Here is a 16481-nt window from a genome sequence, read left to right as displayed (position 1 = left end):
CAAATCCTTACCCAAAACTTGAAAACTTCACAACACAAAACTTAAAGTAGAAAACTCGTAAGCTCCGTTAGTATAAGAAAGTAAATCACCACTTCAAGGTACTGTAATGAACTCATTCTTTATTTATATTGGTGTTAAACCTACTGTATTACAACTTCTCTATGGTTTATAAACTATTTTACTAGCCATAGATTCATCAAAATAAGTAAACAACACATGAAAAACAGAATCTGTCAAAAAAAGAATAGTCTGTAGTAATCTGGATCAAAAGTATACTTCTGGAACTCATAAAATTCTCAAATAAATTGATGGACCTGAGGAATTTATATATTAATGATCTGAAAAAACAATTAGCTAAATATCACTCTCCAAATAAAAATGGCAGCAATTCTCGTGAGCGCTAAAGTTTCTGTTTTTGACAGCATGATCAACAAGACTTTCCCTAAGTCTTCCCAAAGGTTCTACTTGGCACAAACACTAATTAAAAGCATAAAACCACATATAAACAGAAGCTAGATGAATTATTTATTACTAAACAGGAACAAGAAGCAAGGAACAAAAATAAAATTGGGTTGCCTCCCAACAAGCGCTATCGTTTAACGCCCCTAGCTAGGCTTGATGATTTCAACGATGCTCACATAAAAGATAATAATTGAAACATAAAGAGAGCATCATGAAGAATATGACTAGCAAATTTAAGTCTAACATACTTCCTATGCATAGGGATTTTGTGAGAAAACAACTTATGGGAACAATAATGAACTTGCATAGGAAGGTAAAACAAGCATCACTTCAAAACTTTAAGCACATAGAGAGGAAACTTGATATTATTGCAATTCCTACAAGCATATATTCCTCCCTCATAATAATTTTCAGTAGCATCATGAATGAATTTAACATTATAACCAGTACCTAAAGCATTCTTTTCATGATCTACAAACATAGAAAATTTATTACTCTCCACATAAGCAAAATTCTTCTCATGAATAATAGTGGGAGCAAACTCGACAAAATAATTATCATGTGATTGAAAATTGAAATCAAGATGACAAGTTTCATTGTTATTATTATTCTTTAAAGCATACGTGTCATCACAATAATCATCATAGATAGGAGGCATGCTTTCATCATAATAATTTTTCTCATCAAAACTTGGGGGACAAAAAATATCATCTTCATCAAACATAGCTTCCCCAAGCTTGTGGCTTTGCATATCATTAGCATCATGGATATTCAAGGAATTAATACTAACAACATTGCAATCATGCTCATCATTCAAATATTTAGTGCCAAACATTTTATAGATTTCTTCTTCTAGCACTTGAGCACAATTATCCTTTCCATCATACTCACGAAAGATATTAAAAAGGTGAAGCGTATGAGACAAACTTAATTCAATTTTTTATAGTTTTCTTTTATAGACTAAACTAGTGATAAAACAAGAAACTAAAAGACTCGATTGCAAGCTCTAAAGATATACCTTCAAGCGCTAACCTCCCCGGCAACGGCGCCAGAAAAGAGCTTGATGTCTACTACACAACCTTCTTCTTGTAGACGTTGTTGGGCCTCCAAGTGCAGAGGTTTGTAGGACAGTAGCAAATTTCCCTCAAGTGGATGACCTAAGGTTTATCAATCCGTAGGAGGCGTAGGATGAAGATGGTCTCTCTCAAGAAACCCTGCAACCAAATAACAAAGAGTCTCTTGTGTCCCCAACACACCCAATACAATGGTAAATTGTATAGGTGCACTAGTTCGGTGAAGAGATGGTGAAACAAGTGGTATATGGATGGTAGATAAAGGTATTTGTAATCTGAAATAATAAAAACAGCAAGGTAACTAATGATAAAAGTGAGCGTAAACGGTATTGCAATGATAGGAAATAAGGCCTAGGGTTCATACTTTCGCTAGTGTAAGTTCCCTCAACAATACTAACATAATTGGATCACATAACTATCCCTCAACATGCAACAAAGAGTCACTCTAAAGTCACTAATAGCGGAGAACGAACGAAGAGATTATGGTAGGGTACGAAACCACCTCAAAGTTATTCTGTCCAATCAATCCGTTGGGCTATTCCTATAAGTGTCACAAACAGCCCTAGAGTTCGTACTAGAATAACACCTTAAGACACAAATCAACCAAAACCCTAATGTCACCTAGATACTCCAATGTCACCTCAAGTATCCGTGGGTATGATTATACGATATGCATCACACAATCTCAGATTCATCTATTCAACCAACACATAGAACCCCATAGAGTGCCCCAAAGTTTCTACCGGAGAATCACGACGAAAACGTGTGCCAACCCCTATGCATAGGTTCCCAATGTCACAAAACCCGCAAGTTGATCAACATACATCAAGTGGCACGTGGTATCCCATTGTCACCACAGATATCCACGACAAGACATACATCAAGTGTTCTCAAATCTTTAAAGACTCAATCCGATAAGATTACTTCAAAGGGGAAACTCAATTCATTACAAGAGATAAGAGGGGGAGGAGAAACATAAGATCCAACTATAATAGCAAAGCTCGCGATACAACAAGATCATGCCAAATCAAGAACACGAGAGAGAGAGAGATCAAACACATAGCTATTGGTACATACCCTCAGCCCCGAGGGAGAACTACTTCCTCCTCCTCATGGAGATCACCAGGATGATGAAGATGGCCACCGGAGAGGGATTACCCCCTCCGGCAGGGTGCCGGAACGGGTCTAGATTGGTTTTCGGTGGCTACGGAGGCTTCTGGAGGCGGAACTCCCGATCTAATGTGCGTTCTAGAAGTTTTAGGGTACGTGGATATATATGGGTGCAGGGAGGACGTCGGAGGAGCCACGGGGGCCCCACGAGACAGGGGGCGCGCCCTAGGGGGGGCGCCCCCACCCTCGTGAGCACCTCGTGTCTCCCCTGACGTAGGGTCCAAGTCCATCAGGTGTGTTTCCTTCCAAAAATAACTTCTCCAGTTGATTTCGTTCCGTTTCGACTCCGTCTGATATTCCTTTTCTTCGAAACACTGTAATAGGCATAAAACAACAAATCTAGGCTGGGCCTCTGGTTAATAGGTTAGTCCCAAAAATAATATAAAAGTGGATAATAAAGCCCAATATTGCCTAAAACAATAGATAATATAGCATGGAGCAATAAAAAATTATAGATACGTTGGAGACGTATCAGACGTCCTTTCTATACATATGGATGTTCATTCTGTAGTTTAAATGTGAACACAACAATGAGAAATTATTCCAAGATTGCTTGATACTCCCCTCGTTTCTAAATATAAGACCATTTAGAGATTTCAACACGGACTACATATAGATGTATATAGACATATTTTAGTGTGTAGATTCACACATTTTGATAATCTTGAAAATTTAAGCTTGGTTTCAGATGAATAACATTTCATAAAAACTTGTAATTTTCATCATCTTGGTTACTGTGTCGTGGCTGTACATGTCTTTGCCTAAACCAAAACCCTTCCCGGACCCCGTGCCTCCATCCTTCCCATTTTCTCTTCTTTCTTCTTTCTCCTTTGCCTTCGCCGCCGCTCCACCGCCCCGGCCACCACGTCACACCCCTGCCAGAACTCTACTCGGTCACCTCCAGCGCTCCAGTAGGGCTCCACCCCGCTTCTCCTCCATCGCCGTTCAACCCCTGTCCTCCGACCGCCCCATGAGGCACCATCCGCTACTGCTATACTCACCATGCCCGACAACCGTTCGATGAATCACCGAAGCTAAAAACAGTTTCCCCTTCTTTCTAGCAATGGATTCTGATTTGGAGTACATATATGAGCAGTATGTTGAGTTGTCCGACGACTCATCAGATGACAAGGAGTACTTCAATGAGACGACGATGATGTAGTCGGTCCTTGAAGATGCGGAGTGTGCGGAGGAGCATCTTCTCAATTTCAAGAGCTCGATCAAGGGCCATCGAGTGCTCATCTGCAATAGGGTGCACAGACATTTAACACTGATGGCCGACTACTTTGCCCCCGATGCACTCTTCACTAACCATTTTTGCTAGCATTTTCAGATGCGCAAGACTGCCTTCGATCGTTTGTACCATGGCGTCCGGTCCTATGATGACTACTTCATCCTGAAGAAGGACGGTGTGGGAACGATTGGTTTCTCTGGTTACCAGAAGTGCATGACCGCACTCCGGATGCTTGCATATGGCATGACGGCTGATTCGTGGGAAAAGTACCTACGAATGTCTGAGAGCACATGTGGAGATGCCATGGTTAGGTTTCCAACTGTCGTGATCGAGGTGCTCGGACCTCAGGACTTGATATAACCAACTGTGGCGTACACTGAGAGGCTCTTAGTGATCTCAGAAGCAAGAGGGTGGCCAGGTTTGCTTGGATATCTTGACTGCATGCATTGGGAATTAAAGAACTTCCCGAAGGATTTACAAGGGCAATATCATGGTCATGTTAAGAATCCCACCATAATTCTTGAAGCAGTTGCATCACAAGATCTTTGGATTTGACATGCCTTCTTTGGCATGCCCGAGTCTCACAATGACATAAATGTGTTGCAACGATCACCGTTGTTTGCAAGGCTGGCTGAAGGAAAAGCTCCTCCTTACCACTGGACATGAGTACAATATGGGCTACTATCTGGTTGACAGTATCTATCCTCCGTGGGCTACCTTTTTCAGTGCCATCTCTAACCCAGTTGTCTAGAAAAAGGCTCACTTTGCCCAAAGACAAGAAGAAACTAGAAAGGATGTCGAGAGAGCATTTGGAGTTCTACAGGCCTATTTTGTAATTGTTCGTGGACCTGCTAAACCTTGTTGGAGGTGATGACATGTTGTGTGATCATGCAGAACATAATCATCGAGGATGAGGGTGACTATGCTGCCGCAGCTCTAGAATTTGAGAACATGAGTGTTCCTATCCAACTTCCAGACCAGAATCCAGTCACATTTGAAGAGTTTATTCAAATGCATCAACAAATTAAGTATCGACCAACTCAAAAGCAACTGAAAGATCTGATTGAGAATCAGTGGGTGGTTAAAGGGGAAATCAATGTTGGGATAAAATATTTGAACTTCTCTAAATTTGAACTACTGCTGCATGCGGCTATTTGAACGTATGTACCCTATGTATGCGGCTATTTGATAGTGCGGACTTATAAAAATGAAGAAGGCCGGATGTATGAAGCTATGGCTGGATGGCGGCCTCCCGCATCCGTGTTCGCGGACTGACCCCCCTATCCGTGGATGGATGTAGGAGTAAATTTGCCGGTTGCCGTTGGAGAGGCCCTAAGAGCGTTCGCTAGCCAAATAAAACCTCCATGATATAAAAAGAAAGTAGTGGGAGTACTAGCGATATCGATTGAAAGGGAACCCACACATGCACTCCAGTAAGTCCGGTCCAACTCAGGCTCAGTTTTAGGTGGTATGAAATTTTATCATTAAGAATGTTCAATTAGGAAGAACAAAGAATATGTCATTGAGTTTGGTATTGTCCTCATTCATTAGATAGAGAATTATATGCATTTTATTATATAAATAAAGTTTACTTAATCTCATTCAGTAGTGTGGTCATCTTGGAAGGAAATGTTGTTGTAAGAAAGTGCATAGAAGGAGAAAGAACCATAGATTTCATGGAGGTAGATAGTCGTATATTAATTTATAGCATTGCTAGTAAGGCGAATGCATGTACTTAGTGCTTATTAATTTGCTTGTTATGTTCTAGGAAAGGCATGCATTTTATCTAATATTGTGGTGCTGCTATTCATCGGCTATGATTGCTCCTGGTCGTAGCCCGCTTAGTTAGCACATAACCGCCAAAAATACTGACCTGAATTTTGAGTGAAAGAAACTCTGTACTGAGGTATTTTTCCTATGCTTGGCTGACGATTGAGCAAAAAGTAGTAACTCTACATATCCATGGTTAATTAATGATGGCTAGAAGGTCAAATTGATGCCTTGGGGGCCGCAGTCAGATAGTCGGATCCTGGATTATTTCAATTACCATTGAGCTACTCTGGTTTAACTAACAATGGCCTCTAGTTTCTTCTACCTCCTCCTGTGCTGATGGTAGTTGCTTCCTACAGATTTCTAACATCATATTCACCTTGTGGAGATTATTAGTTTCACATATGGGATTCATTTTCATTTATCAAGTTGATGCATGTGTTTTCAGGGTCATCTTCCCTTGTGTCCCCAAATCATACCTACCCGCATGTGCGGTAGAAAGTTTACTAATTCGAGGATGACCACAAGGAGGTCCTACCCAACACGCTCTCAAGCAATCCGATGTTGTTTACTCTTCGTCAGGTTTGCCCTTTGTCGGTGTCAAAACCGGCGGATCTCGGGTAGGGGGTCCCGAACTGTGCGTCTAAGGCAGATGGTAACAGGAGGCAGGGAACACGATGTTTTACCCAGGTTCGGGCCCTCTTGATAAGGTAAAACCCTACGTCCTGCTTGATTAATATTGATGATATGGGTAGTACAAGAGTAGATCTACCACGAGATCAGAGAGGCTAAACCCTAGAAGCTAGCCTATGGTATGATTGTATGTTTATGTTCTCTGTCGACTAGCCTGGCCTCGGTTTATATAATGCACTAAAGGCCTAGGATAACAAGAGTCCTAGCCGAATACGCCGGTGGGAAGGAGTCCTTGTCTTGATCACCAAGTCTTGTGGAATCTTCCATGTATGCGGCAGCTGTCCGAACTGGCCCATGAGTATACGGCCATGGGGGTCCTCGGCCCAATCTAACAGATCGGGAGATGACGTGTTGAGTACCCCCTAGTCCAGGACACCATCACCCTTGTTTTTTTTTTATTTTTCAACTTTGCTTCTTCTATGCTTGTCTTCATTTTCTTACATGTTTTCACTACTTTTGGCAGCAATACCTCACATGAATATATATATATATATATTTAGAACTAATGAAGATCTTAGTTACTCTTGGCTCACTACAATATAGCAAGTATGTCTTTAAGATACAAGTCTAGCTAACATTTTAGTTTGTTTTACTGCTGGTCTACTAACGCTCTTGGTCATAATAGAATCATGGATGTTGCTTTGGATAAGGGCAATTAAAGCAATTATAGGCCTTTTTATTCAAAGAAGTGTTACAATAGATACCTGAACTACTAAGGAGCTTATTCTTCAAGTGAACGCCATGGACTATTTCCCTAGTTGTACATGTTCATTATCCGTTTGTCTTGTTGTAGTCAAAGTTTTTCTAACATGCTGGCATATTTGCCCAACAGTATTTGGCAATGGAATAAGATTACAGTGTGGTATCTAGCACTGCACATTTGAGATGATCGATGTAGAAATCAAGTAGCCTTTTCCTAATAACTTGTTGTCGTCCATTTCTAGTTTGATGCTGGCTACCACTGAACAGCGTGTTGCTTAGGTGCTCATCTTGGGAAATCTAATCCTGGGAAGCATCTTTTTGAATATCAGTAGAGACCTGTGTAATATTTTAGATTGATGTTTCCTATTACTCATCAATATAGATTGCTTTGGCTATGTCTATGGTGTCTTTTTTATGTGACTGAATCTAAGCTATATGGAGTCTTTTTATTATTGCCTTCTATGCTACTTTTGGATTTGTCACCTGAATAATTAGAGCTGATAGCCTATTATAGTTTCTTAGTAATAACACTGCCAAATTTCCCCACAGAGTAGCTTTTAGAGTGGTCAAAGAGACTGAATTTGTCCTCCACTATTATTTGGTGCTTCTTCAATTCAAGGGGAGTGATACAACCTGAATCAATTATTTGGTCTTTTACTAGATGGTATTGCTAATGGTCCCCATGGAGGCGAGTCACATTAATTATATGTGGACAAATTCAGTTTTGCCAAGTGAATTGGGTCTCATGGAGAATCAACGCACATTGAATTGGTTTGATTGGGAATTGTTGGGCTACAAATTGACATATGCTTTTTGAGATGAAACCGCCGATAAAAAATTCAAAGCAAGTGACTGCTGCCTTAAGAATTTATTTATTCCCCCTTGACTTGCTGAACAACCATCATGTATCTTATCCTAATAGTCTGTGTATATATGTTAGCAAATGAAATTCAGGGAACGTAGCCAGCAAAATATGGAGTTTTGATAGGGTAATTTAATTATAGCCTTGATTAGCACTGTAAATTCTGATGTGATGTTTTTTGGTGCGTCGAGCGTTGCAAAGTTGAATTGTCGATGCTGTTTTCCTATCTCTTAGACATGCACTCAGCTGCTTAGTTTGTTTGATTGTTTGTATAACTTTTGATGACATCTATCATATGCCATATAGGCATATACAATGTATTTTCTTTGCTAAAGCAACAACACAAGATGGCAGCATTGATTTGTAGGATATTGTTGGTTCATGAATTTAATAGTTTGCACTTGATGTGCTAGCACGAGGTTTGTCCAAATTTCCCTACCGAAACAATCATGCCTGTTGTGAGAAGCTCTGGTTTGTGAGAAGCATATACCCGAACCTGCCCCAAATGGGACAATTTTTTTAACACGGCATGTTGATGCCACTCCATGATAGCATGCCAACTTTCATGAATCTCATATGAGTTTTGGATTTACTAGAATTTAAAAATCAGGCATCTCAACGTTTTGCCGGCAATCAACAATGCCCTGGTGTTTGAATTTCATTCCCATCTCTTGCATGGGACCTAGAAATTCACCCAAGGACACACATGTGATTTTTCAACCAACCATAGTGCATTGGAGCATGTGCTTGTAGTTCAAATTTGAATTATGCACATAAAATGCCTAGAAACCCAATTAATGCATAAAAAAGGCCAAACGAACCCCGAATAATTCCAAGATTGAACACAACACTCCTGTTGTTCTATGTTGACACTAGAAACTTTTTCAAAGCAATAAGAGGCAACGGGTATTGTCCCATCCCCAAAGGTGGTACGTTCCCTATCGAAACCATCATGCTTGTTGTGAGAAGCTCTGGTTTGTGAGAAGCTTATACCCGAACCTGCCCAAATGGGACAAAATTTTCACCACGGCATTTTGATGCCGCTCCATGATAGCATGCCAAGTTTCATGAATTTCATACGAGTTTTGGATTTACTAGAATTTAAAAACCAGGCATCTCAACGTTTTGCTGGCAATCAACAATGCCTTGGTGTTTGAATTTCATTCCCATCTCTTACATGGGACATAGAAATTCACCCAAGGACACACATGTGATTTTCAACCAACTTTGGTGCATTGGAGCATGTGCTTGTAGTTCAAATTTGAATTATGCACATAAAAGGCCTAGAAAACCCAGTTAATGTATAAAAAAGGCCAAACGAACCCCGAAAAATTCCAAGATTGAACACAACACTCCTGTTGTTCTATGTTGACACTAGAATTTTTTTGAAAGGAATAAGAGGCAACGGATATTGTCCCGTCACCAAAGGTGGTACGTTCCAAATCGAAACCATCATGCTTTCTGTGAGAAGCTCTGGTTTGTGAGAAGCTTATACCCGAACCTGCCCCAAATGGGACAAAATTTTCACCACGGCGTGTTCATGCCGCTCCATGATAGCATGCCAAGTTTCATGAATTTCAGACGAGTTTTGGATTTACAAGAATTTAAAAACCAGGCATCTCAACGTTTTGCTGGCAATCAACAGTGCCATGGTGTTTGAATTTCATTCCCATCTCTTGCATGGGACGTAGAAATTCACCCAAGGACACACATGTGATTTTTCAACCAACTTTGGTGCATTGGAGCATGTGCTTGTAGTTCAAATTTGAATTATGCACATAAAATGCCTAGAAAACCCAGTTAATGTATAAAAAAGGCCAAACGAACCCCGAAAAAATCATTCCCATTCCTTCCATGGGACCTAAGCATGCACTGAAGGACACAAATTTGATTTTTCAACCAATTTGTATGCAGCGGGGCATGTGCATGTAGTTTAATTTTGAATTGTGCACCTGAAATGGCTAAAAAACCAGTTTAATGTATGAAATGTCCAAATGAACCCTGAATAATTCCGATTCTTTTACGACACACATACAGTTGCATGTTCACTGTAGATAAAAGGTCTAGCAATTCAAACACCGTCCATTGCCGTTGTGACCCCATTTTGTAATTCAAATCAAGTAGATCCCACATAGTATATTCTCGCCAACCGTGTGAGATGTAGTACAAAATATTTTGGAGCACCGTTGGTGTATAGTACACCTATGGCTTACGCGAGAAGGTGCGTCGGCTACAGTCCACAGCCGGCGTGTCAAGCACACTACTCGCTCCCCAAAAACTCCCGCATCTGCATCCCTCGCAATCTCGAAAATATCTACCGCCTGGAAGGTTTTAATGTTTGATAGCACATGATTAGTATGTGCGGACAGTGTGCGATGTCTGTTACTCCCGCTCTGCTTCAGTCCCTTGATTCAAATTTTCAGTAGCCCCGACATTTTACTCCCGCCTCTGCAGCCCTCGCAATCTCAAAAATATCTGCTCGCTCTTGATCCAAATTTTCAGTAGCCCCGCCTTGTTACTCCCGCCTAGTAAAATTTTCAGTTGCCGCAATATTTCCTCAAACACAACCTCCGCTCACACAGACACACAACCGTCAAAACCATTGGTAGGTCACCGCCATCGCCGGCGCCTCCATCCTCAACCTATGCCTATGTGCTGGGGAGCTCAAGTAGCCAATGGCCAAAAAGAGGTTTATCGCGGCCTTTTTGCCCGACGCCAGCGAGGTGGCCGCCGAGGTGTCCCCGTCGTCCTCCACGGGCCCGATCCGCCATCGCCGATCCCCTGATCCGCCTGCCGTCGTGCCCCTACATCGGTTCGAGGACTTCCCCGTCCTCCCCCAGACCCGGCAGCCAATGAAGTCCTACTTCGGGGTCCGGCAGTGGCGGTAGGGGACGTGGGACGCCGAGATTACAGATCGAGAGACCCACACCCGCCGGTGGCTCGGTAGCTTCCACACGTCCGAGCTCGTGGCCATGGAGTACGACCGCTGACATGTCCGCTACCACGGCGCGACGGCTAGGCTAAATTTCCCCTTCGACACACGTCTGGTCCACCTTGTTCCACTGGAGCCAGGGGTGGTGAGCTTGGCTATGGAGCGGGAGGACCGCGAGGCGGGGGAGCGTCTCGAGGCCGAGGCCGCCGACGAGGCCTGCATGCAAGAGCTCCGCCGGCAGCACCCGGATCTCGTGGAGGCAGAGCGGGTGATCTTTTCCGGGGCGGAGGGTGGCGAGGTTATCGCGCTCTCCTCCAATGACGAGGTCAAAGGCAGCAAGGACGGCAGCGCGGAGGCCGGTGAGGTTATCGCGCTCTCCTCTAATGACAAGGTCAAAGGCAGCGGCGACGGCGGCGCGGAGGGCATCAAGGTGGGCCCCGAGGATGAGGATATTGACGTCGACGAGTGGAGGAGTGCCTTCCCCAACGACCCCGACGACGGTACTGGCCCGGACCCGGCTCGCGGCACACCATACATGACGAGGAAGGACTGGCTCGACATCTACTTCAACCGAAAGTAGTTTAGCTTAGTTTAAATTTATGTTTTATGTTCGGTTATGTAAAACTATCTATGTTTATGTTTGAATGCATGCTACTTTCGGTTGAACCTGCTTTGAACTGGATCAAATTGAAGTTTACAACCTTAAGTTTAGGGGATCCACTCAGGGTTTTAGTCCTTTAACTTTTTAGGGATCGCCTAGAGATGTCCTTATGACTTGTTTATTTCAGTTCTTCAGAATGTGATTCTCTATATGTGCAACTATTTGCTGTCCAGTTCAATTTCATCAATAACAGTTTCAACAATACCACTATGAATTATGATATTTGGTTGCTGTTAAGGATATTGCAGTTAACATGCCTTTTCGTTTTTCAATTGTTGTTTAGCAACATGCATTGTACTGAATGACTAAATATGCAATCCCAGGCTACATAGCAACAAGGAAGAGTGTTACCTTAATGTTTTGATGATGTCTAGATATACATGTAATAAAATCTTATATAATGGGATGGATGGAGTGTTGTACTACATCATTTTTCAATTGTTGTTTAGCTTCTAATATTAAATTGGTGCTTTTAGGTACATATATCATTGCCATAGATCCACACTTCGACCCTTTTTGCTTATGGGGCAATGAGATATTCATGAACCAGCATCAAGTGAGGAAACTGATAAAGATTGTTAATAAAATGGGCCAAAAGATGTCAATCAAACTATTTGTTTACACTTTATGCAAGACAACAGTGAACTGCAGGATGGTAAGTAAGAACCCTGTAGCCTTCTTTTTACTCCCCGTAATGAGTTGTGTTAGATGACAATATCTGAATCTTTTTTCTTTTACAGTGGATCCTGAAGCAGTTTACTCAAGATTACCTCTCAAACTACATGATTGGCGGACGACCATCACAAGGGGTTGGACTAGAGTCCTGCATGCCTTCTGCATCCAGGAGAGCACAATAGGGCCATTCCGCTTCACCTTGTTCAGCAACTGGAATGTTTGTTGCCTCTTTCTTTACCATCCATAATAGTACAAGTATAGAACATATGTACCTATGAATCATTCTTTATTTGGTGCTTCTGTAATTCTTAAACATATGTACCTGTGAATCAAATAATGCATTGGTTGTTTGAACCTGATAGATATGAATAAAGCTATAGCCTACTTTCAAGTTTAAATTAGGTACAATTTTAAATAGCAGCAATTAAATTAGGGCAAAATTACATTGTGCAGGTCATTACGGCATAGACGGTTGGTAAAACACAAACGTTTGCGATATACACCATAATCCGAGACGGTCCATAGAGAGGAAACCTGTGCAAGCATGCACACAGTTGCCGTTTGCAAAGCGTGTGTGATGTCAGACACTATCACAAATGGTGTGGGAAAACTAAATGTGTGTGATTGTCTACCTATGGTACACGGTTTATAATCATGAACTGTTTGTGATGTGCCAGGCATCGTAAATCTCCCATGCCTAGAATCTGCCTAGAAAACTGTCGTGCCTGGAATCCGCCTGGTTTTAGGCAGAACCACAAAACTCCGACTGCGATGGCAATGCGAGCACAAACGAGTGGCAAGGATGAAGCGTTTGAGATATTCGAGATATCGGAAACGGTTATACAGGGATAACTGTATGCATCAAGGATCCCTATCCTCGACGGTTTCTGGGTCGTGTGGGAAGGAGCCTCCTATCGCCCACACTCACTTGGCGAAGGTTCCATATACCATCACGGAAAGGGGTTAAAAACTGTTTGTTTAGGACCAACGCACACCAGTGAATGTTTCACCTTTTTGGACGAAATGATATCCGTTGCCTCTTCTCGATTTCAAATTTTTTCCTAGTGTCAACATAGAACAACAGGAGTGTTGTGTCAATTTTTGGGATTTTTCGGGGTTCGCTTGGACATATGCTTCTCACAAACCAGAGCTTCTCACAACAAGCATGATGGTTTCGGTAGGGAACATCCCATATTTGGGGACGAAACAATATCCATTGCCTCTTATTGCTTCCAAAAAATTTCTCGTGTCAACATAGAACAACATGAGTGTTGTGTCATTTTTGTGTTTTTTCGGGGTTCGTTTGGACATTTTTATGCATTAATTGAGTTTTCAATGCATTTATGTGCATAATTCAAATTTGAACTACATGCACATGCTCCAGTGCATATAAATTGGTTGAAAAATCAAATATGTCCTTGGGTGCATGCTTAGGTCCCATGCAAGAAATGGGAATGAACTTCAAACACTAAGGCACCATTGATTGCCGGCAAAACATTGAGATGCTTGGTTTTTAAATTCTAGTAAATCCAAAACTCGTCTGAAATTCACGAAACTTGGCATGCTATCATGGAGCGGCATCAACATGCCGTGGTAAAAAAATTGTCCCATTTGGGGCAGGTTTGGGTATATGCTTCTCACAAACCAGAGCTTCTCACAACAAGCATGATTGTTTGGGTAGGGAATGTCCCACCTTTGGGGACGAAACAATATCCATTGCCTCTTATTTCTTCCAAAAAAATTCTCGAGTCAACATAGAACAACAGGAGTGTTGTGTCAATTTTTGTGATTTTTTGGGGTTCGTTTGGACATTTTTATGCATTAACTAAGTTTTCAATGCATTTATGTGCATAGTTCAAATTTGAACTACATGCACTTTCTCCAGTGCATATAAATTGGTTGAAAAATAAAATCTATGTCCTTGGGTGCATGCTTAGGTCCCATGCAAGAAATGGGAATGAATTTCAAACACCAGGGCACTGTTGATTGCCGGCAAACATTGAGATACCTGGCTTTAAATTCTAGGAAATCCAAAACTCGTCTGAAATTCATGAAACTTGGCATGCTATCATGGAGCGGCATCAACATGCCATGGTAAATTTTTTGTCCCATTTGGGGCAGGTTTGGGTATATGCTTCTCACAAATCAGAGCTTCTCACAACAAGCATGATGGTTTCCGTAGGGAATGTCCCACCTTTGGGGACGAAACGATATCCATTGCCTCTTATTGCTTCCAATTTTTTTCTCGTGTCAACATAGGACAACAGGAGTGTTGTGTCAATTTTTGTGATTTTTCGGGGTTCGTTTGGACATTTTTATGCATCAACTGAGTTTTTAATGAATTTATGTGCATAATTCAAATTTGAACTACATGCACATGCTCCAGTGCATATAAATTGGTTGAAAAATCAAATCTATGTCCTTGGGTGCATGCTTAGGTCCCATGCAAGAAATGGGAATGAATTTCAAACACCAGGGCACCGTTGATTGCTGGCAAAACATTGAGATGCCTAGTTTTTAAATTCTAGTAAATCTAAAACTCGTCTGAAATTCATGAAACTTGGCATGCTTTCATGGAGCGGCATCAACATGCCGTGGTAAATTTTTTGTCTCGTTTGGGGAAGGTTGGGTATATGCTTCTCACAAACCAGAGCTTCTCACAACAAGCATGATGGTTTCGGTAGGGAACGTCCCACCTTTGGGGACGAAACGATATCTATTGCCTCTTATTGCTTCCAAAAATTTTCTCGTGTCAACATAGAACAATAGGAGTGTTGTGTCAATTTTTGTGATTTTCGGGGTTCGTTTGGACATTTTTATGCATTAAATGAGTTTTCAATGCATTTATGTGCATAATTCTAATTTGAACTACATGCACATGCTCCAGTGCATATAAATTGGTTGAAAAATCAAATCTGTGTCCTTGGGTGCATGCATAGGTCCCATGCAAGAAATGGGAATGAATTTCAAACACCAGGGCACCGTTGATTGCCGGCAAAACATTGAGATGCCTGGTTTTTAAATTCTAGTAAATCCAAAACTCGTCCGAAATTCATGAAACTTGGATGCTATCATGGAATGGAACCCAACATGATGTGGTATTTTTCGTGTTCATTTTGAGAGAAGGCGCACTTGAATAATGACAGCCAAGAATGGCATTTTGAAAAAATACCTTCCACTTTAATATCTCAAATGTTTGTATAATACAAACCATATGCGTTCTGTTAACCATTCACGTGACACCACATGTCTTGGTTTTAATGGCTGTAGGAGGTGCCGTGCGGACAGCTGCTTGACCTTGACTGAACAGGAGGCGTGCGAGCGCAGACTGGTGCGCAGGCTGACCGAGAGGAGTGCAAGCTGTCCTCGAATGCGCAGGCTCACCGGGAAGCATGCAAGCTATACGCTGCGCAGGCTCACTGGGAAGCGAGCCGTTTGACTTCCATGTTTGCCCGCCTTCCTCTCCGTGCGCGCGCCCTCTCAGCCGCATGGGACGCCGCTATCGAATGCTACCTCTCAGCGCCGCCAGCTGCCGTCCTCCCGCCCCACGCCCGTCGACCCCGGGATGACATGATGCAAAGTGAGAGCAGGATTTGTGCATCTCTTCAACGCAAACGTTCTTTTGGATGACCCATGTGCAACCACTTACAAACAATTTGGTGCGATTTGCATCTGTCATATTGGGTATGCTACCATTTGTCAAACTGGAAAGATTGACATTTGTTGATCTAGTAACATTGCCATTTGTCAACCTTGTAACACTGCAGTTTGTCAAAATATGAAGCTAAAAATCACTAGCAGTATCTAATTTTTGCAACTAAAATTCAGTAATTAAGCATATATTTCATTCATAGATTAAGCATTCGTTGTTAATTTATACAAGCAGTTCAACTCGACAGCTGAACCGACCAAACTTTTCCCCAATTGTTGCCAACCACATACTGAAATAGCTAGTTCAACTATATATAGTAGCTAATTTTAAGTACGTTGTACAGTTCCACCACATCTATAGTCAGATGAACTGAACAAAATAGCCCCTAAATTATACTACTACTACGGATGGGCTTTGTACTACTTCCGACTGCCTCTCCTCTGCAGAGCATGCTTAGTAAGAGGCGGCGAAGGAGGAGCCTACTGACGAGCTGGGCAACCGCAATACGGTGCCTGCTGTTGTTGCAGCTTCAACGACGCTCACCTCGAACGCCCTCTGCCACTCCAGACGACCCCTCTCGAAGCGGTGGTTCTCC

Source organism: Triticum urartu, chromosome 3, assembly GCF_003073215.2.
Source record: "Triticum urartu cultivar G1812 chromosome 3, Tu2.1, whole genome shotgun sequence".
NCBI lineage: Eukaryota > Viridiplantae > Streptophyta > Magnoliopsida > Poales > Poaceae > Triticum > Triticum urartu.
Note: the sequence above shows the minus strand (reverse complement) of the source record.